The sequence below is a fragment of the Pectinophora gossypiella genome, chromosome 19, assembly GCF_024362695.1.
Source record: "Pectinophora gossypiella chromosome 19, ilPecGoss1.1, whole genome shotgun sequence".
NCBI lineage: Eukaryota > Metazoa > Arthropoda > Insecta > Lepidoptera > Gelechiidae > Pectinophora > Pectinophora gossypiella.
Window position 1 is genome coordinate 13,173,209 of NC_065422.1, and position 24,090 is coordinate 13,197,298.

General features: G+C 39.2%; 1 protein-coding gene and 1 non-coding gene across 2 annotated transcripts in view; both read right to left on the minus strand.

Moving 5' to 3' along the window:
* LOC126375406 (neurobeachin) overlaps positions 1 to 24,090 on the minus strand; it is a gene marked incomplete at its 3' end in the record, with an annotated part of 592,334 nt that overhangs the window by 188,331 nt on the left and 379,913 nt on the right. The gene's annotated exons all lie outside the window — the stretch shown is intronic.
* Trnas-cga (transfer RNA serine (anticodon CGA)) lies at positions 13,097 to 13,168 on the minus strand. The gene has a single exon. It is a non-coding gene; the product is annotated as a tRNA-Ser (tRNA).

The window sequence follows — 24,090 nt, forward strand, 5'->3', positions numbered from 1 at the left end:
TTGAATGCGTTAAGAATTTAAGTTACTCTTTCGTCAAGAGAATATTTAATTGAATTTAGTATAAATAATTATAATTAAAAAAACCTTTATTTTGTAATAAATAGTATATACATACATAAACTCACGCCTATTTCCCGCCGGGGTAAGCAGAGATGGGGTGTAATAAAAAGTATTTATTATAAAATAGCATATCCGGGACTAAGGCGTGCGTCCATCTAGAGATTTGAATAAATTGCATACCTATTTGAATTAAGAAAGTAAATTAATAATAATCATAAACCTTTTACCCTTAACAACCCCCCCGGTATGCGACCTAACCTGTATTGGCTGGTTTTCCCCTCGCGGGTTGGAAGGTCAGACAGGCAGTCGCTTCTGTAAAAAACCGGACCTGTCAAATCTTCAGGTTAGGTAAGCGGACCCTGTGAGAAACGCGATAATGCTAGGGAGATGATGATGATATTATAGATTTGTCACAGACGGCATTAACTACTTGGTCGGATACCCGCAATCGAGCTTTGTACTTAAAGGGGTATTTTATTTAAATAGATAAGAGTGACTTGTTACACATACCAGGGTACCAAGTCAGAGGACAGAGCACCGAATCCACGTCATTAATTCCAATTTAATAAATGTTTTAATATATCATAACATAAACAACCTATATACGTCCCACTGCTGGGCACTGGCCTCCCCTCAATCAACCGGAGGGGGTATGGAGCATACTCCACCACGCTGCTCCAATGCGGGTTGGTGGAGGTGTTTTTACGGCTAATAGCCGGGACCAACGGCTTAACGTGCCCTCCGAAGCACGGAATCATCTTACTTTTTCGGACAATCAGGTGATTCAAGCCTGAAAAGTCCTTACCAAACAAAGGACAGTCTCACAAAGTGATTTCGACAATGTCCCCATCGGGAATCGAACCCGGACCTCCAGATCGTCAGCCTAACGCTCTAACCACTAGACCACGGAGGCTGTTAATATACCATAAAGTTAAATATAATTATCGAATAAGCTACTAACTATCTGTCCTTGGTATACAAGGAGTACACTACTTATAATCAATATTTCATTACAAGACTCCGTACCGCGAAGACTCGACATACCAGGAAAGCATAAACAGTCCATCAGATCGCGTGAGCGCACGATTGCACCGCTAGAGGGCGCCATGATAATTACCATCAATAACCGACACGACGCATTCAATGCGACGCGATTCCAATTCCAAAATTGAATTTTAAAACTATAACCTGCTGCCATTTTCAAACTACTACTTTTAAACTTCATACAACCAATTTAAAGTTGAAATTCGAGCGGCGATAAAAGTGGCAAGAAGTCAAAACGTGATAAATAAAGGTTAAGTAGCGGCTTCGCAGTGTGTGGGAAGGAGACGGGTGTATGGAGAAGGGTGTGAGTTTGAGAGGGACAGATGCAGCGTGAAGAGTAAAGGGGTGAACAAAACAAACATTGGGCGGCAATTACAAGCGCCCGCGGTGCGCGCGACGCCGACGCGGTGCCGCCTCGATGCGGCGAATGTTTTGCAAATAAAACATTCAATATACAGGCGAATTGAATCCGGCCAAGTAGTTAATACCATATGCGGCAAGTCTACAATAAGTCGCGCCAAAAAAAACAGCTGAATCGAAATTCCTATATACCTAGAACAGTTTGGGAAGACTGGGAAGTAAACCCAGTACTTCAGTTTTGATTGTAAAGACGGGGTGGACTAATGGGGTGGGCAGAGCTACAAGTAATCAAAGACAACTTGCAGCCACTGTTGATACGAAGTCCTAAGATGGATTGAAAAGAAAAAAAAAGCTTGATTGATTTTTGATTGTAAAGAAGTTTAGGTATATCAGCCACATAATCCAAAAAACCATGCAAAAATATTTCTGCTTAGCTTTCTCACCATTTTGGCTGTCTGGAAGAAATCGCTTCAATTGACAAGGCCTCCAATTCCCGTGTACCTAACCCATCTTACTGCTGTTGTGATTGTTTTTTTTTTATGCAATAAAGGAATGTAAATGCTATACGGCCAAGTAGTTAATACCATTTGCGGCAAATCTATAATAAGTTACGTTAAAAGATATATAGAACATGGTACATCCGGATGTACTTTCCCCGGATAAAGCCACAAGTTGTGAGTAGTAGAGCATAAAATTAGACAAATGGCCTGTACCGGCAGTGGGGCGGTGGGATACAAATGGCGGCGGTATGCGCAGGCGCAAGTTCACAGGTGACGGGCAGACCATCAATATCGGGGCACCGTGACTGATCGCCGCTCCCGGTGTTTGACAGTCATTTCAATATCGTGTGTGAATATGTTAGTTGATTCTTCTTTTTGTATAATCTTTCTTTTAGGAAGGTCTTAGTAGATTTTATTGAAAGATAACAGAGTTATAAGAGGGAGATGTGGTGTAAAAGATAAGATATAATAACTAAGCATGGGGGGCGGGGGGTTCGTAGTGGAGCCGCGTGGTGGAGTATGTTCCATACCCCGTCCTGAGGGGAGGCCTGTGCCCACCAGTGGGACATATATATGCTGTTTATGATGATGATAATGATTAAAATTGAGAAGGGAATGTTAAATTGGTTTGGACACGTAGAGCAGATGAAGGATAACAGGACTGCGAAAGTATATAAAGCGAAGGTTGGTGGTAGGGCTGGCAGAGGAAGACCTAGAAGGACGTACATTGACCAAATTGTGAATGTCCTTAGTCCGTTATAAACTGCTTTGACGGATCGAGGAATGTGGAGGAAGCAAGAGAAGTGTGTCAGAATCAAAGCGAATCGAATTCCATAGTCTTTGCTTACCCCGTTGGCAAATAGGCGTGAATGTATGTATGTGCATAACCGAGGAAAAATCCTTTGGTTTTGTGGTTAAGGTATCTTATTACTCAGACAACTAACACGAATACTCGGGTAAAAATAAATAAATGACTTGAAAAAATAAACCTACCAAGAATTATTTTCTTAAGTGTCCAAATTCCAAACACTATGCCTGCCTCAATTTAAGCCACCGCGTGCGATGCCGCGATATTGCGGGGTTCCCAGAACCGCATTCGATTAACACCTTATAAGGTTCCAGAGGCTCTTGCCCTCAACCGTGATACCAACCAATAAATAACTTTTAAACCATTTATTCTAAGTCGAAAGTCCTTTAAAAAAAAAAATTAAAAAAAAAATCTTAACCCCATAGTTTATCCCATTTAATCGTGTTTTGTTTTATGACGTAAAAGTGGCAAATCGTCGTTGCCAATTTAAAAGCTCTTATGTGTCGTCGTGGAGATCATTGGGGAGGCCTATGCCCAGCAGTGGGCGTCGTACGGCTGATGATGATGATGTGTCGCCCTCACCAAAGGAGATTGACCGAAAGTGGTCCAAATGTCCACCACCAACGAGGCCTACGTGCCGAAATAGACCATTAAATTCGGAGTAATAAATACCAAACCGCAGCCAAAAATATACTGTCAGTAAAAAGTTATGATTAAATGAAAAATCACGTTTTTTAACCTTTTCGTGGGAAAATATTTTCTACATCATTGTTCCGGATGTGGCGGACCCAACTATATTCCGATTACCGAATGCCGTGGCTACACTTACGCCATCTACTGTCGCTGAAAATTATATAGTGAGGGTCCCAACACCCTTAAAGTAGGTTCATTGCAGTTTCCTAAACTTGTGGGGACCAATGAGTCGGAACTAACTTCTTGAAATACCTCTATAAACCTGTTCGAAGCAACTCAGAAATCCCTTTTATTTTATGACACTCTTGTACCTTTTTAATGTAACTAATAATGAAATTGTTTCACTATTTTATCAATTATTGCTTTTTTATATGTTTTAACATAACATAGCTTCATGCCTGATCCAGAGGACCTATAATGGTCGAGCCAACTCACTATGTAAACGCGAATATTTCGCAAACAACTCACTGGCTAGAAGCTATCACTCATCAGACACTGATCGCATGATTGATAGTGTAAGACTGTGAGGCATAGTCGGACGAATTTATCAGAAATTATAACGAGGCGCTAGGTTAAATTATAAACTTCCTTCATCATCATCAATTTAAGAGCCACGCTCTTGTCGGTGTAGCATTTTCCATTCCAGTCTATCAAAGGCCAATTCCTTGACTTCCCTATAAGACACAACGTTAACCTTTGCTTTAATCTGTTTCATGTAAGCTCTTCTTGGTCTTCCCCTTCCTCTTTTTCCTTCTAGCTTAACAACCAATAAACTAAAACAAACAAACTACGTAAACAAAACCACCATAATCCTTATAGAAGTAAAAATACCATCTTTGGAAACTACAAGTTTTTATCATATAGCCATACCCTACCACTATTATACTACTATAAGCTCATAAGAGCTACCATAGATGTCAAGACAAGCGTTCTCCTCGTCAGGCTAAGTTTCCTATGATTAATAGTTTTAAAAAACATTATTTTTCAAATATTATAACATCATAATCATTAATTTCGACCACCAAAACGGTCTCAATCGACCTAAAATATGGCAAATCATTCCCAAATCATCTGATCGCGGCAGGAGGCCGGAATGATGATATTTCATAATAAATTGATAAACAGACATAGTAATCAATTAATTAATAGATGTAGGCGAGCCCTCACACGAAGAGTTGGGTAAAGACTATTCCACCATTATTCCGTTTTCCACGGGGTCCGCTTACCTAACCTGAAGATCTGACAGGTCCGGTTTTTTACGGAAGCGACTGTCTGTCTTACCCGCCAAGGGAAAACCAGCCCAATACAGCTTAGGTCACATATCTCCGAAAATGCATTTCTCGGGAATGTAGGTTTCCCCACGATGTTTTCCTTCACCGCTGAGCACGTGATGATCATTACGATCCAAACATGAATTCGAAAACAAATTCCACATACATTGGTTTAGGCCTATGCTGAGATTCAAACCTGCGACCGCAAAGTGAGAGGCAAGCGTTCTACCAACTGGGCTACCACGTCATTTTGTCTTTCTTCATCTATAAGTCAGTTTAAAGTCGTAAGACATTGTGGTAGGCTGGTTTTCCCTTCGCGGGTTGGAAGGTCAGACAGGCAGTCGCTTCTATAAAAAACCGAACCTGTCAAATCTTCAGGTTAAGTAAGCGAACTCTGTGAAATAAACGGGATAATGATAATGATGAAGAAAGATAAAATACCAAAAATATCATAAATTTAAAGATACGCAATATTCTGTTCCAGAACTAAATAATTACATAACATCATTATATTATAAATTCCTACTGCTGGGCTCAGGCCTCCCCTGTATCAACTGGGGCGGGTTATTTTAATTGGAATTGGAAATTCCAATTATGGGTTACAAATAACAAGTGACAATAAACTACCAAGTAATTGAATTAACCTATAGCGAGCCGACTAACAAAAAAAACGCTATTAACACCACTATCTACATCCTTAAACAAATAGAATAGTGCGATGCCTATCATGGCCGATGCAAATTAAGAACCCTCATTAATTTAGCATAAATTACCGTGGATCAGGTCGGTTCAGAGGTACCAGGCGAGCATGAATTCAAGGGGTTACGTCTAGTGATGTGTTGTTCCCAGGAATGTCTCCAGAATGTTCCTGTTGTAAAAACTCTTTAAGGTTAGTAAGAACTAGGGAAAGCAGTCCTGAACTTTTTTTTCTCACCTTTGATAGGTATGGTCTTGGCCCAGACTTGCCCGGAGGCATTGACGAGGCCTAAGATGGAGTGAGCTCGCCCAGGAAGTGCCTGTTCACTCTGGCCTTGAAAGCACCCGGACATATAAGCATTCGGAAATACAGAAGATGGCAAATAATTCCACTCCCTATATATATAGGGAGGTATCTCTAATTCAGTATCTCTTCGCGGATCCCGATCTCGCGAGTTCTCGTCTAATTTTCCGGGATCAATCCCGAAGCATAATATGACGAGAGGGATCTCGAATGAGAATTCGAGATTGACGGGATTGGGCGAATCTCTTTGAGTTATAATTTTGTTTTGATTATGCTGATATCCAATGAACAAATAGTAAGTGATATTTATTTATTATAACAATTACCTATAATTATGTGTATTATTATTATGTAGTTTATGTAGTCGAAAGTGTATTTTTTTTTATATGTATTCCCATGCTGCACTATCCCGCTATATTACATAATATTCAATATCTCCTATACTTAAAGGTTGCCTGGAAGAGATTGCTACTTAGCAATAAGGCCGCCTATTGTACTAATTCTATTTCTCTTTTGTTTTGTATTTTGTTTTTTCCTGTTTGTGCAATAAAGTATTTGTTATGTTATGTTATGTTATGTTATTAGGACAAAGGTTTTTCTTCACTTTAAAAATATTTTGTTTTAAAACCTCACTATTACAAACATGCAGTTTTCATCGATTATAGCCATCCTAACTTTACATTTTTTTATGAACTATTCGAGATCCCGAAAATTTTCGAATTTGCGATTTCGAGTCGGGATTGCATTCTCTAGTAAGAACACTGGCAGCTATTTTTTTCAAATCGTTTTTTCTTGTACTCTGATCCTATCTGCCTAGAGGTTAGGTAATAAAGCTCTTTTGACATAACTTTTGCGGGTTTTTACTGTCAGGAAAATTCCCAACGTGTAAACATTCCCGGGTACGGCACATCACTGGTTACGTCTACGTCTGTCAGTGGGGAACATGCGCCGGCGCGGAGTAAATCAAAACTAAAGAGGAAGCGGTCAATCATTCCCTGCTTGCCAGCTTTTGTGGACTGAACAGGGGCTATGAAACCCGCGGTGTGTGCGCAGATAATACGAACGGGAAAATAAACAAGACCGTGTGTTGAAACAAAATACGTGGAGTGTTAACGATGGGCTCCTTGGAGCCAACCCATTGGTATCATCATCATCAGCCTAATCATCATCACGCCGGCCCAGTGCGAATTGACGGTTAGTAACGACTGCTAATGCAGCCGGGACCAACGGCTTAACGTGCCTTCCGAAGCACGGAGGAGCTCGAGATGAAAACTTTTCTTTTTGTGGTCACCCATCTTATGACCGGCCTTTGCGAAAGTTGCTTAACTTCAACAATCGCAGACCGGGCGCGTTAACCGCTGCGCCACCGAGCTCCTCACAAATACACGTTATTGCACGAAAGTAAAAAGAATATTAAATTTTTTTTAATTAAAAAAAAGAATATTAATATTAAAACTAGTTCACCAAAATATTCAAGGCTTCTCTGGCAAAGAATTAGACGTAGAATTATTTTTAGAGACATTTTTTATTGACATTTTATGTATTACAGAGCATTGGTTTAAGGATTATGAATTGTTATTCGGTTTTAAAAATTATCATTTCGCTAGCGCTTTCTGTCGAAAGATCAAATTACGTGGTGGCTCCCTTATTTTTATCAGAAATAGTTTAAAATATAAAGAACGCAAAGATATTACTGGACTTTCGATAGAGGGCACTATGGAGATTTCATGTATAGAAACAGAGAAACATATTGTTGTAGCCGTATACAGACCCCCATACAGTGCTAACTTCACAGTTTTTGAATCAGTGATGGAAAACGTACTGAAGGTCATATCTAAAAGTAATAAAGCCATTATAGTGTGTGGAGATTTTAACACATACATACATAAACTCACGCCCGTAATCCCTAATGGGGTGGGCAGAGCCACAAGTAATCAAAGACAACTTGCAGCCACTGTTGATACGAAGTCCAAAGATGGATATGATGAACCTTATGGTGATAAGGGATCAGCCTATCGCCCATAACAGATGAGATTTTAACGTTGATTTATATGAAGTAGATTCAATTACAACTAGATTTCTAAGTTTGTTTAAATCTTTTAACCTTGTCAATATATTTATGGAGCCAACTAGAATTACAGAAACAACTGCCTCATGTTTAGATAACGTTTTTTGCAATTGTGACTTCCAAGACAACAGTATCCTTAACTGTTTTAAGTCAGATCACAGTGGGCAGCTGGTCAGTTTTCCAGTACTTAAAAATGTTCAGAAAATTAAATTTCGTACACGACCCATCACTGATACTCGGATAGAGAAATATCGAAATAGTCTTATAAGTAACTTACCTTGTCCAAACTTTGATACAGACAATCCTGACGATTTTTACAGGGATTTCTTTACTATTATCCATAAAGAATTTGAAAATAATTTTCCTCAAAAGGTAGTTACCAACAGTCAATCATTCAAGTTCAGTGACTGGGCTACCGTAGGCATTCGCAAAAGTAGAAATACTCTTTATTCTTTATATGAGGAAAAAACGTATACACACACTGATAGTTTTAAAAGCTACGTCAAAAATTATTCTAAAATATTTCGAAGAGTGTGTTATACAGCCAAACAGATGCATATTAGTAGTAAAATAAAGACCGCGGATAATAAAATAAAGGCAGTTTGGCAAGTAATAAATAGCGAAACAAAGGCTTCGAAACCGCGTGAATTAGAATATAATATAGAATCGGGCACTGGGTTAGTTAAACAAGATAAAGATGTAGCTGAAGTTTTTGATAAATTCTTTACGAACATCCCTGTAAAAACTACAGAATCTCTCAGGTCCTCTCCTGTTCAAGCTGATATATTGTTGAAAAGTAATGTTACTGCTTGCACTGAATTATTTGATTTTAAACGCGTTGATCCGAGTAGTATTGTTAAAATATTCAAACAGCTGAAACTTAAAACCTCGAAAGATTTATGGGGATTGTCTGTCAAATTGATGAGCTCTGTTATTGATATCTTAGCACCATATCTAGCTTACATTTTTAATATGAGTGTTGAAAATAGCACTTTTCCAAATTTAATGAAAATCAGTAAAGTTATACCTCTTTTTAAATCGGGCACAAAATCAGACCCCACGAATTATAGACCGGTTTCTATTCTACCAGTACTTAGTAAAATTTTCGAGAAAATTATTCTCGACCAACTGCTATGTCATTTTAATTTAAATAACTTACTTCACAGCCAGCAGTTTGGTTTTACTAAGGGTCGGTCTACAACAGACGCGAGTGTCACATTTGTTCGACACATTTTCGATGCTTGGGAGAAGTCGCAGAATGCCGTAGGAGTATACTGTGACTTGTCTAAGGCATTCGACTGCGTGGATCACGAGACCTTGCTTTTGAAATTGAGGCACTATGGATTAAATAATGGAGCTCTCAGTTTGTTAAATTCATATCTAGGTGATAGGATACAAAAGGTACAAATCAATAGTACGACTTCTTCGGGCTCTCATGTTCAAATGGGAGTTCCTCAAGGATCCATTTTGGGGCCATTCCTTTTTTTAGTGTACATAAATGATTTACCTTATGTAGTACAGAACCAAGCTGACATTGTACTGTTCGCGGATGACACTTCTCTTATATTTAAAATCGATAGAAAGTTAGAGGAACTTGACGAAGCAAACAGCGCTGTGTCGCAGGTTCTAAGCTGGTTTACAGTAAATAATCTAGTTCTAAATGCTAAGAAAACGAAGTGTATTAAATTTGTTCTACCAAACGTAAAGAAAGTAAATAATAACATTAAAATTAACGACGAGAAACTAGATTTTGTTGAACACACCGTTTTCTTAGGAATTACTGTAGATTCAAAACTTCAATGGGGCCCACATATTGTATCACTAGCGGGCAAGCTAAGTTCAGCAGCATATGCCGTCAGAAGAATCCGACAACTCACAGATGTACCCACTGCTAGACTTGTCTACTTCAGCTACTTCCACAGCATAATGTCTTACGGTATTTTATTGTGGGGTCGAGCCGCTGATGTAGAAACTATTTTCATTATTCAAAAAAGGGCAGTTCGCGCTATTTATAATCTGCGTTGTCGGGACTCTTTAAGGGAGCTGTTTAAAGAAATAAATATACTGACGGTCGCAAGTCAATATATTTATGAAAACATTATGTATGTGCGTAAAAATGTATCTGTCCTTCCGAGAAACTGTGAAAGGCATACTTACAATACAAGGAATAAAAATAAAATTGTTGTTCAAAATTCTAGATTAAGTAAATTAAATTCATCTTTTTTGGGGTTATGTATACGTTTTTACAATAAAATACCAGATAATATTTTAAATTTGTCAGAGAACAAATTTAAAGCTCACGTGAAGCTTACTTTATGTAAAAAAGCCTATTATAAGATTAATGATTACCTAAATGATAAAAATGTCTGGTATTAAATGTGTTCCTCTAGTTATTAAATAACTTGTAATGTACCTTCATTGATTTAAAAGATGTGTTGCTGTTGCAGTTTCTTGTCATTTCTTCTCCTCAGCCATAACACCTTGCGAAATGACGTAAATTCAAAAATGTTACATTGACCTTCAACAAGTTTATCCATGATAATTACGTTGAATAAATGATTCTGATTCTGATCTGATCAAAATAATTACAAAAAGACTTTTAACTAAGTAAATGGCAAATGGCGGCCTTATCGCTTAAAGCGATTCAATTAATGATTTGATTTGATTTCAATCATTGATTTAAACTTCAAATCGCTCGTTCTATGGCCGTACCCATCCCTCAGCGATAGCAGGCCACAAAAACAAAGCACACCTTTCCTTAAAAAAAGGTTTCCGCATAACAAAACAGCCGCAACTCTATTATAACGACATTAAAATGAAAACACAAGGAGGGCGATTTAAAACAATCATCAGAATTCTGAGGGTATTTTATTACACCCGCCATTTAGTGGAGTTCAAAGGAGGAGGAAAAAAGAATGCGATAAAAGAGTCTTTAAGGCGATTCTCACACGAGACCGCGCACCGACGCGGTAGCGGTGAAGTGGTCGGCAAGGGCGCATAGACTTATGTAAACCGCTGACACGCCCCGGACACTTCATACCAACAACCTCGTTTTACGCAGATACTACACATTGACATTATGACAGAGTGAGATAAACCTAGCTCTGCGGGCGTAGCACCGTAAGCACGCGACTCTTTCTCGCCGCGACAGAGATCGTCTGCCTTTTTCTCTGTGCAGTACTGTGAGAGAGTGACGGGTGACGTATGTCGAGGCGAGAAAGAGTCGCGCGCTTACGGTGCTAAGCCCGCAGACGTCGATATGGGTGGAGCAGAGAGTTGTCGTTCTATACGTAGTATTATTCCTTATTCTATGCCGCTGATGCCTAACATTCAAATTCAAATTCAAAAATATCTTTATTCAGGAGGTAAAATAGTTACACTTTGAATAGTCAATTTTACATAACGAACGTCTCATCCGCCTAAGACTACTGCAGCTTCTCACAACCTGTACAGCCGGGGAAAAGAAGCTGCAAGAAAAACCTCGGCACAGGGCCCTAGATGTTCTTTAAAAAAATAAAAATAAACATAAAACATAAAAACACACAAACACCGCCTCGCCGCGCGGTATACCGCTACAAATCCCGCGTCGTGTGAGTATCGCCTATGTAGAACGGTTAGAAGGGAAAAAGACCTTGACGTCCAGTTCGGAGGACGCGTGACCTACCTACATCGTTGTATCACAGGTTCTAATCCCGGGTCGGTCTCTAGATCACTAAATTCGACTTTAAGAATTTGAATTCATATTCGGATCATAGAAAAATGTTTTCAGGATTTGTGCCTAGTTAATGGCAATAAGGCTCGCCTCTCTATTACATAGAATTTAAATATAGCTGGACAGAAGTGGGTGTTTATACCTACCTACTATAGGTATAACTCTCTGCCTACCCCTTCGAGGATAAAGGCGTGATACATCGCTATGCAGATGTGTTGGTTCAGACCATGGTTGACATCAAGTGGAATTTTCCGAAAAGTATGGAACTAAAAGTAATAAAAAAAAAACACTATAATTTTCATGAATTTTCTTACAAGAAATTCCACTTTATAACAACTCAGAATCTTAGTCTAAATCAGCTCCCTCAGTATTCGGTATGATGTCACTAACACATTGTATGTGGGATGGAAATAAAAGCTTCGCAAATCAGCTCCACACAGTTTATTATTTTCTTCTTACATTCACAATTATAATCGTTTCGCCATTCCGGGAAAAAGTAAAAGTCACACCACTCATAGACTAATCTAGAATATTGCCATAGACAAAAAATTATGATCATAGACCTCTTTCTTCAGGTATACATTCGTTTCGTGGACGTTTAAAATCCTACATTGTATGTTATGTTAGAATAGAAATACACGTTCTTCCTATTCCGTACTTACACGTCCACGTAAATACACGACTGCTTTATACCCGACACACGACAGAATAAGATGACAGAAGTAAATGTGACATAAGTTTAAAACATTGAAATATTTAATTAAAGTATGGTTCAAAACATTAAGTACCTACTCAATTTATTTGCCAACTTCTTCTTCTTCTTTTTCTTTTTTTCTTTGATTCTATCTATCTATCTGTCTATCTAACTTAACCTGACCTAATGTAGGCCGTAGTTTCCTTCAAGAGAAATCGCTATCTTTTTAAGATTCCAATACCACGTTATTTTCATACTTTACCCATTAAGAGGTGAACAAACAGGTAGGTATTCTATAAAATTTATCATCGACATACTTTGCAAAATAGGTACCCAGTAACATTATCCTTACACTGCCACCAGTTACCCATGAACAGGTCATTGGGCTTTCACACCACAAACGGTTCGGACCAAAGGTTTTTTTAAGTTTTTGTAATACTAACAAATATGGGTATCTGTCTGAAATAAAACTATTTTTTTTATTTTTTTTTTAAAGGGAAATTCGCGTAAGTGTTCTTTTTAAATTAGCTGTAAGATCGATATTTCCTTTATCAAAAAAAAAAACGCACCTTTATTATAACGGAGTGTAGGAAAATTCAAACTGTTATAACAAATGCCTAATCAAAGGTCTTTTTCTTCTTCTATCGTGTGGATTGAGAGGTACATTACCAACCTCATCAACCCTGGTGTCAGGGTTATTATTGAGCCGCCAAAGGCCCCTGACATGGCTCATGTAACGACTACTTACTTAAATCATTAAGTAGTAACCGGGACCAACGGCTTAACGTGCCTTCCGAAGCACGGATCATCTTACTTATTGGACAATCAGGTGATCAGCCTGTAATGTCCTAACCAAACTAGGGATCACAAAGTGATTTTTGTGATATGTCCCCACCGGGATTCGAACCCGGGACCTCCGGATCTCGAGCCCAACGCTCAACCACTGGACCACGGAGGTCGTCTAATCAAAGGTAAATAAGTTATATATATTTAGCAATAAAACGTAATCAGTAAGCGGGCCCTGCGAAAATCGTGTAGACGCAAGGGTACATTCAGCTATAAAAGAACATAAAAATAAAATAGAACACTATAAGTCAACGAATTTAACCCTTAGCATTCAAGTCTACCGACCTGGAATTGGGTAATTTCCTAGGTCAAAGATAAATTATGAAATCCTAATAACTAAATAAAGACAGATCTAAAGGTGCCAACCTGTAGGTAACAGTTTATATACGCCCCACTGTTTGGCACAGGCCAAAAAGAGACATAAAACGTTTTCTCTTTTCTATTAAACGTATTTATGAATTTTAATAGACAAAAATGTAATAATAAGTGTGACATTTTGTCACGTTTTTCTATGACGTCACAGGTGACTTTTTCAAACAAATTCCATAGTCATTTCGTGTTGATTTGACTAGTTGGAAACTAGCCTATTAGCAGAGCGCTTTTTAACTGAAGTCACATGACAAATGAGTACTTGGGGAATCCACCAAACGGTCCGACTCGCTCGTAGTGTGAACCACCCTATAACTCAGTGAACCGCAGTGCAGTAATAAGCAGTATTATTGCAGTAGAGATCGCTAAGATAACGCAGTCTGATTAGCAAGTCGTGACATTCACACATTCAGCGGTAAGCTCGTCGTATTCAATTTACATAGACGCACTCGCCACTACTCAGCAATACGACTGTTGGTACACTCGCTTGCAAAATACGAATTCTATCTATCTATCTACTCAGCCTGTATCCACCCACTGGGTATTTAAGCCTCCTCTCTTTCACGCCATCCTTTCCGGTCCTGTGCAAGTTTCATCCATTGATTTCCTGCGTACCTCACAATGTCATCCGACCACCGGGTTTACATTGACCAAATTGGAGATGTCCTTAGTAAAGGTTTAATACGATCTACTCTGAAACGGCGTGCGTGTATAAAACGATTGATGAATGTGGAAGAAGCAAGAGAAGTGTGTCAGGATCGAAGCAAATGGAATTCCATAGACTCTGCTTACCCCGTCGCTAGTAGTAGTGAGTTTATGTATGCGTATACATGTGTACTTAATCAAAATTACTTTTAAACAAATGTTACAAAACTTCAAGAATAAAACAACCAATATAATTCCACTACGACTGTCCATAAGTTGAACTTAGTTTCCACTCGGCTAAAGGTCACAGCACTTGCTAAATGGTTAATCCATGCAAATGCTTAATGCATACTTGCTGGCTTGTGTATCCGCGTGCTCTCTAGGGCCGACATAATGTATATTCCTACTTAGCGACCGCCTAACCAATACAGAAAAAGGTATTGACACTCATGATGCTTATGCTATTTACTATTATTAAAGGCGAAAAGGTCGTAAAAGTTACTTCAAAAGTGATCTTTATTATTTAAGCATAGTTTACTAAGTTTATTGGGACGATATTAAGGCCTATTTAGATATTCCGTGACCAAATTCTAAATGTTTTAAAGAAAGATTAGGTCAAGAATACTTTAAATCGGCGGCGATGCAGTGTATTTTCTGCTACCCCAATAGGAAATTGGCCTTGTTTATAAAATGGCGAAACTTGAGGGCTAAACTTTTGTGTACAACTCGCTCTCAAAAGTTATTGTTTCAAAATGTTCCACAGCTGCCTTTTCTCAACACACTGATTATCTACTTAATACATTAAAAAGCAACTTTATCCCATAATTTACTGAATGAATAATGACGTAAAAACTTTAAATAAATGGACTCTACAATTCAATTACATCAATTCTCCAAATAACAAGTACCAGGATATTATAAACAACGAGTAGCTGTTAAAAACGCATCAAGCATCGACGATCGAGGTACTCAGTTTAATCACATTCACTCAAATTTTCTGCCTCTTAACGAGCTTTGTGCGCCTGGTAGTTTTGTGGCTTAGTGGGGCTTTCATTTTGTTTTTTTTTTTCCAGTTCCCATAAAGATCAATATTTGTGAATTGTCCATCATATTCATCTTATGACTTTAAGATTAGTGGCACTGCCTAACTCATAGCGATTACGCGAGTATGTGTATGTGGGAAGGATTAGTTTTAGTTTGCCTGTCCTTCTATCGTGTGGGTTGTGAGGTGAATTACCAACTTCATCAACCCTGGAGTGCCTATCTTGTATTCTACATACATACTATTTCCTATCTTAGTACGAAGAGACTATGGAATTATATTTGCTTCGATCCTGACATACTTCTCTTGCTTCCTCCACACTCATCAATCGTTTCATACACACACGCCGCGTCGGTTCAAATTAGATCTTACTGAACCTTTTCTAAGGACATCAACGTCTTTCTAGGTCTTCCTCTGCCAGCCCTTCCCTGACCAACCTTCGCTTTATATACTGCCTGCAGTCTAATGCACTTGGATAGAACAACATTTCTCTTAATAGTCTTATTTTTATTTCTGCTGTGTGTTGGTGGTGTCCCAAGGTTAGCAGGTCACTGCTAAAGGTCCTTACACGGTTTACTTATGACGTAACGACCAGCTTTTTGAGAAGTTTAATAATTCTAAGTACATTGAGAATTTATAATTATTTTAAATTTTGATTTCGATTATGTACGTTCTTTCAATATTTACGTAGTACAAATACAGCCAGCAATAACCCTACATAATGCGAGTGGTATATGAAACCTAAACCCAGAGCGGGGGATCTCATTAGCAAGCTTATCATCGTCGAGCGGCGCAGCCGCGGGCGCCGCGCGGACCAGCGACGCTGCATAAGTGCATGCTGGGTTTACATGCAGACAGATAATTGCAGATTCACCAAAATATTATAATCCAACAAAAACAAGTACCAATTTTCATATACAATGTACCAAGACTGTTACGACCAATATTTTGTATTTTATTTTTCTGTTCATTTTACGTTTCTGTTAATGTGACTATACTTTATTTTGTTCTTTTTTTTCTTTTCAAGACGAGATCATATCGATCACAATGCCAAAAAGTTATCAGATCTCATGTAGAGCCAAGCTTCTAACTCTACACGGGCTAACTATATACAGCCCCAATGTTTACAAATTCTACAATTAAAATATTAAGCTTGTCTGTGTTCGACTCTTGGTTGTGTGGACTGTATGTAGATGGTGAGAGGTCGAGGGTTCTAAATCCAACTGCAGCAAAACACCAAATTGTTACTTTTCACTGTTTAATTAAATATTGTTAATAAAAATAGACTTTTACACTTTCGCGGGAGGCTTCGGCCATTCGAGACTTAACATTGCCATACCAAAAAATATTAATTAATTATCTTTATACTTGTGTTGCCAGCAACAGTCTGTTTAAAATAGGCTAGTTTCCGACTAGTCAAATCAGTTACTTTTTACTAGACGTCAAAACACGAAATTACTATGGAATTTGTATGAAAAAGCACGCAGTGACTTCATAGAAAAACGGATTTATTATTACGTTTTTCTTGTTTAAAATTCATAAATAAGTTAATTAGAAAAAAGAAAATATATTTCGTTAGTTTTAGATGTGTCTTTATTTAGTAATCAGAATTTTATAATTTATCTTGAACCTAGTACAGTCATGAGCAATATAATGTACCCACTTTAGGACTCTGTCGCACTAAAATATTTGACATTTAATGATACTTACAGTCAAAAAAGTTAATGTGACATGGTACCAAAGTGAATACATATTAATGCTCGTGACTGTACACGACCCACTTCCCGATCATGTCTAGAAGGGATTATGTCCCTTCCGCTCCACCACAAAGAACTTCGACGAAAATCTGAATGCCCCGTAGATTTTTGCAGCATTCGTAAGCGGTCACTCTCCAAAGCCTGTGGTTAGACTCACCATTTGAAGGCCCAGGTTGGACTCCCGTTGGGGAAAATGTAAAATCATTTTGTAAGGATGTCCTTTTTACGACTAGGACATTGGAAGTTGAGTCAACTGATTGTCCAAAAAGGTAAGGTGATTCCATGGGGACGTTAAGCCATAACACCGTCAAGAACCCGCAGTGGAGCAGCGTGGTGGAGAACCTTCCCTCTAAGGCCGACCTGTGCCATAGAATAGGGAATAATACTACGTATAGAACGGCAACTCTCCGCTCCCCCACCAGCGTCTGAACTAGGTTTACCTCACTCCCCCTCGAACATGGTTTAGACTTGAATCGTATGGTGTCAGATGTCACACACACAGATGCGCGTGTACGATAATGTCAATGTGTAGTGTCTTGTGTAAAACGAGGTTGTTTGTATGAAGTGTCCGAGGTATGCCTGAGTGCAGCAGTGGGACGTAAATAGGCTATTTACGCTTAATTATCAACGTTTTACGTCATGAGCGGTATGTAAGCCAACTATGTACAAAATTCAGGTTCCACCACGCGACACATGGCCGCTTTTAGCGAGCCGTATCCTGCAGCGGCGACTTCAAACAACGTAATATATACCTAACCTTAAAATATACTTTAAAAGCACCTTTGAAGGATAAAAATATATTTGTCACCTGATAACTCGACCATTTACAACTCTTTCCATTTTATGGGCAGAACTTATCGGCACATATCGGCAAATTTTTCTTTGGAAAAACGTCGCCAAGTGCTTTTAAAAAGCTTTTTTATTTACGATAAAATGTTTTCGAAATTATACACAAGTCGTTTTATGTACTATTGATTACTTTTGCTGTTTTCTTTGATTTTTTTTTACCTGCTGCTGATTTTGAAAACCACTGACCCGCAAAACTAAGTAATACACTTATAAAATTTCATTTCTTTAACCGACTTCAAAAAGAAGGAAGTTCTCAATTTGTCGGGACCTTTTTTATGTACATTTCCCGATTACTCGAAGACGCCTGGACCGCTTTGGAAAATCGGTCATGTCAAAAGCTTGTCATGGTCTGATGATGGAATCCCAAAGAAATCAAAGGCAACCCTCATATAGGCACATGTAATATTTCTAGTGTATTTTTCTAGTAAACTATAGAAGTTAGAGATTTACTGTGTTACTACAAAACAAAGACTAAAAGATAAACTATGTTTAAAATATAATCCGTATACGAAAGAAGTCCTACTGTCGCAGATTCTGCATAGAATTATTATGACTTGTCAAGTTAGTTTCATTAAAATCCGGCGACTTCTTTCGTGGCGCGAAATACTATTTCAAACCTAGTTTATTTTTAGTTTGTGTTTTGTGGTAACACTGTTAACGTTTCATACATTATTTTATTAGCTTCCTTTGTAACTATTAAGTCCTTTTTGTTTCGAAATTTTTTTGTGTACTTAAAAAGTGAAAATACGGCCTTTGTGGTCCAGTGGTTGAGCGATGTGCACATCCGGAGGTCCCGGGTTTGATTCCCGGTGGGGACAAATCGCATTCATCACTTTGTGATCCCTAGTTTGGTTAAGACATTACAGGCTGATCACCTGATTGTCCAACAGTAAGATGACACCTAATAAGACACGACGAATTCATTAAAAACATCATAGAAGGAAAGCTAGAAGGAAAGAGAGGAAGGGGAAGACCAAGAAGAGCTTACATGGAACAGATTAAAGAAAAGGTTAACGTCGTGTCTTATAGGGAAGTCAAGGAATTGGCCTTTGATAGACTGGAATGGAAAATGCTACACCGACAAGAGCGTGGCTCTTAAATTGATGATGATGGGTTGATGAGGTAGGTAATCCACCTTACAATCCATACGATAGAGGAAGACTTAAAAAAGTTATTATAATTTTAAAATTGTACGCATATGTAGTACTTAGTGGGCCCCAATTAGACCCCAATATACACTGGTATATTGGGGTCTAATTGGGGTCGATTTTTAACTCTCGGTTTATTGACACTAAGTATAATTATCATTGTTACACACACAATTACAAAGTCACTACGGTTTGCAGATAACCGTAAAGAGTATGTATGTATGACATTGTAGCAATGCGGGTCGGTAAAATATGTATATTTATGACACATGTCGATAATGCAACATAAGTAAAAATATCATGTAAAACATACAAGATATATATGTACAGTCATGAGCAATAGGTACAATGCACCCACTTTAGGACTCTGTCGCACTAACATATTTCACATTTAGTGAGACTTACAGTTCAATTTGTCAAAAAAGTTAATGTGATATGGTACCAAAGTGTATACATATTAATGCTCGTGACCGTACAAGAGTTAGGATCCGTCTCAAAAATGAAGATTACGTAATTGACCAGGGGGGTTAAAAAGGCCACATTGAAGCAATTCATCCAAAAAAGCAACATTGCAATTTGACATGTAAGCATATGAAAGTTAGTACGCAATACATGCATCGTCCACTCTACGTTTTAATGTCTGCAATTTGTCCGGCCAAGTAGTTAATACCGCTGCCGGCAAATCTACAATAAGTCACATCAAAAAAGAAAATGTCTACAAGTATATTATTAATTAATAACGACAAATGCGATATAAAACACTAATTTCTTATTTGCGTGTTTTAAATAACTTAATGCAATTATGGAACAGCTGTCACATACATAATTGTGCGCAATGACTTAATGATCGGATGAATTAAAAAATGCACAATTTAATTGATATTTTTTTCTTACAAATAATATTTTTTAAAGTAGAATGCAGAAGAAAGTAGACTTTCCAAAAAGATTTACCACCTTACAAATAAAAAATAAACCAGGGATGAAAGTGGGTTTAAGTACTTGACGGCCAAGCAAAGTTCAGTCGAATTGTATGATAATTGGATTCAATTTTGCTTGGCTGTCAAATACTTAAACTCACGTTTGCATAACATAAACAGCCTACATACGTCCCACTGCTGGGCACAGGCCTCCCCTCAATCAACCGGAGGGGGTATGGAGCATACCACCCACCCACGTTCATCCCTTGTTTATTTTTTATTAGTAAGATGGTTATATTGCAGGTGTAGGAGGTCGATGAAAAAAAAAATGAAAAAAAAATGAAAATATTGTTTATTGTATCCGATTGACCTAGATTTAGGAGAAGAAGAAGAAATAAGAGATAGAATCGGAAGAGGAAAGCCTAGGCGTACGCTGCGACCAAATGGATAGGACCAAAAAAAGTGATTTCAACAATGTCCCCACCAGGCATCGACCCTGGATGTCCAGATCGTGAGCCCTACGCTCTAACCACTAAACCACGGAGGCTGTTAATAATAAAAATAAAAAATGAACAATCTAGCAATGTTTTCAATCCCCATCAAAATCAGTTTGTTGGACATTCACCGGCGTATAAGCGGCGATATCATTTGCGGCCGTAAAGTATGGACGCCGACGGGCGCTCGTCTTGATTTATAGAACTTGGCCTTTGTTTACACAGCCGCGGACGGTGTGTAATTAATTCCTGAGGTGAACCGAGCTTTGTACTTACTAATATTATAAATGTGAACGCCATGTTTATTTATGATTATGGAAGTGGATCGTGGAGTGCTCAGATATAGGTACTGGATAGGATATGTGTGTTGAAAACATATAAATATATTGCAGATTTTTAAATATGGAAACACTTTTATGATTACGAGCGTTCGCGGTGCTTCCGCGACACAAGAACAAGACGCTGCTGTTTCATTTCATAAATACAATTTCACCGCTCCGACATCTAAGGATTTCTTCAATGAGGTGTAGAGCCAAAACCCGAAAGTTTAGGGATCGACTTGGGAGTGATAACATAAGTAAATAGTCTACAAATAGTAACATACAGGGTGTTAGTGACATCGTAATGAAATCTTTGAGGAATGACTCGGACCATGATTCGGAGTTGGTACCATATGGAATTTTTCCGTCGCAAAAGACTAGACCTGAAAATAATTAAAAAAACAAGAAATTCCACTAGATATAACTCAGAATCATGGACTGAATCATCCCGCTAGGTATTCGTTTCGGTGTCACTAACACCCATACCTACTTGTATGTCTACCTGTACGTACTTGTACGGGGTGTAAGTGACATGGTAAGGAATACTGAGAGGAATGAAAATAATGTAAAAAAACTAAAAAAAACATGAATTTTGTGACGCAAAATTCCACTTGATATCAACTCCGAATCATCCACCTCAGTATCGTTACGGTGTTACTAACACCCTGTATATATTTTATAGCTTACGCTCACGCTTCATACATTGCTTAGAACAGCTACAATACAATATGCAACACAGTCACAACACGTCATAAAAAAAAACATAACGTTAGAGAGAACTTAGCGCAAATAATCGCCGTCTCTGCACTTTCTTGCACATCTTTACGTCTTACAAACAAACAATTAATATTTATAATCTGCCTCTTTTTTTAATTACAGGGAGATCCGTACCTGCCATAAGTCGTGTTTACTCTGTGGCCACTTACAGTCGCGAGCGCAGATTAAATAAGGCAACGTGTAATTAGCGTGGTGCGCGCGCACTCGTTAGTCGGAGGCGGGGCAGAGAAGTGTTAGCTAGCTGGGTGGGATACCATCACTGGAGACAAGAGTACAAATACTCAATAACCTTGTTTTCAAAGTCGGTTAATAAAATTATATATATAACTAGCGACCCGCCCCAGCTTCAAAAAATGAAATTATTTACAACATCATGTTAGGCTGAATAGTTCGTTAAAAGTTATAAGACATTTTTCTATAAATGGCAACACAAGAATGGGGTTGTCAAATCGGACGGATTGATACACGCTCTCTTGCGTTGGGGACCTTGACGACATCGGACGTGTTTACCAAGTTATTTTTTTTTTTTTTTTTTTTTTTTTTTTTTTTTTTTTTTTTTTTTTTTTTTTTTTTTGACGTGACTTATTGTAGATTTGCCGCAGATGGCATTAACTACTTGGCCGGACAAATGGGGAGCGCTGAAGGCTCTCACCCGGTACAACGTTTAAGACAACAGGCCTGAGGGTGCCCAGTTGGGCGCGAACCTCGGCTCAGGGCGTCGTCTGAGAGGAAAAATATTTGAAAGAATTAATCGACCCTAGTGGGTCGATAGCGATAAGCGCTGAATGAGGGAAATCGTCGACCACGCCGGCGGGGTCGGTATCGGGGTCCTGAAGTGTTTGGTGTCGCGAGCTGATTGGCTGCCTCTATGGCTAGAGTAATCGGGTCGTCGGGATCGTATATTACGTCCTTCGGACGCCGATACTTTTCAGTACCGTCCCTAAGCGGGATGTATTCGGAAGCCGCAACTACCAGGGGATTTGGGTGGTGCGGAGCAGAATCGAAAAAACGTTTGGAAGCTAATTTGAGCCATTGGGCAATGGTTGGCAGACCTAGGTCAATGTGCAGATTTTCATTGCGAAGGAACCACGGAGCTCCCGTGGCTTTCCGCATGAAACGATTTTGTATTACCTGTAGACGGTGGATTTGAGAGGGACTCGCATGAGCGAAAACTACCCCTGCATAGGTCATGATCGGACGGATGCAAGTCGTGTAGATTTTGACCTTATTCCTAAGGGACAATTTACTTCGCTTGTTAAGGAGACAGTGAAGACGGCCCATTACAAACGCGGCGCGATCGCGCACACGTTTGATATGGGCCTTGAAAGTAAGACGTCTATCTAAGACTACGCCGAGATATTTGACTTGCTCCTCCCAAGGGATCGGCTTGCCAAACATCTTAATGATTTTAAGTTGACGGCGTGACCGTGGCGTGTTATAATAGCCCTTTGAAAAGTACACCGCTGCACTTTTCTCCGGGTTTACCTCGATTCTCCATTTGCGAAACCACTTGCCCAAGGCATTGGCCGCGCGTTGGAGGATTCCGGTCATCATAACTCGACCACGGCACGAAGAATAGATGGCTGTATCATCCGCAAATAAAGCTAATTCGGTATTAGGGGATTTGGGAATGTCACTAGTATACAATGAAAATAGTAAAGGGGAGAGGACGGAGCCTTGTGGGACTCCGGCATGTATCGGGTGCGGTGACGAGAGCGTCCCTTCCACGCGGTAGCGAAAGGTTCGATTTGAGAGGAAGTCTCGTATGATGTGCACGAGACGGTCTGGCACTCCCAGTGAATAAAGCTTGTAGATCAAGCCGTTGTGCCAGACTTTGTCGAACGCTTTCGCCACATCGAAGAAGAGCGCTCCCGTAGCGACAGGTTTTTTTAAGTTTAATCTACTGGAGATATGTTCAACAATACGGTGCACTTGTTGAACGCAGGAGTGTTTGGTTCTAAAACCAAACTGCTCTGGTGGAATAAGACTATTGGATTCGGCGTAGTCCCGTAATCTAGCAAATATGAGCCGCTCATAAATCTTCCCCATGGTATTGAGGAGACTTATAGGGCGGTAACTGGAAGGTTCGTTTTTAGGTTTCCCAGGCTTTGGTATACCAATTACAATTGCTTCTTTCCACTGCTGTGGAAAGACGCAGTTGCTCATGGCGACGTTGAATATTGCCGTTAGTAAGCAGATGAGGGGAGCACCGAAGTTTTTAAGGACACGATTCGTGATACCGTCTGAGCCAGGGGCTTTTCGGGTATGAAATCTTTTGATGATACCTAGTACCTCTTCCTCAGTAACCTGTGGAAGAGGAGGATCGGTGGGAGGTACAGAAGCCCTACGCTGAACTTCAGAGTTCACCGTCGAGAGGTGCCTACGATCGATAGGGAGAGTACTGGGCGAACATTGGGCTTCGAGACTGTCGGCAAGGCATTCGGCTTTTTCGTCATCGTCAAAAGCGGGGGGTTGGTTAGGCCTATTGAGAGGAGGAGTAGGAACAACCGTATCCTTTTGAAGAGACCTAGACAGCTGCCAGATGGCCTGGTGGTGGGGCTCAATGCCGCTCAAAAGATTATCCCACCGATTCTGTCGCATGTCATTAATACGTTTTCTTACAGTATGCTGCAAGAGACGCAAATGACGGCGACATTCCTCGGTGCGATTGGAATCATATGCGCGGGTGGCTGCGTTTTTCTCCGTTAGCAGATCA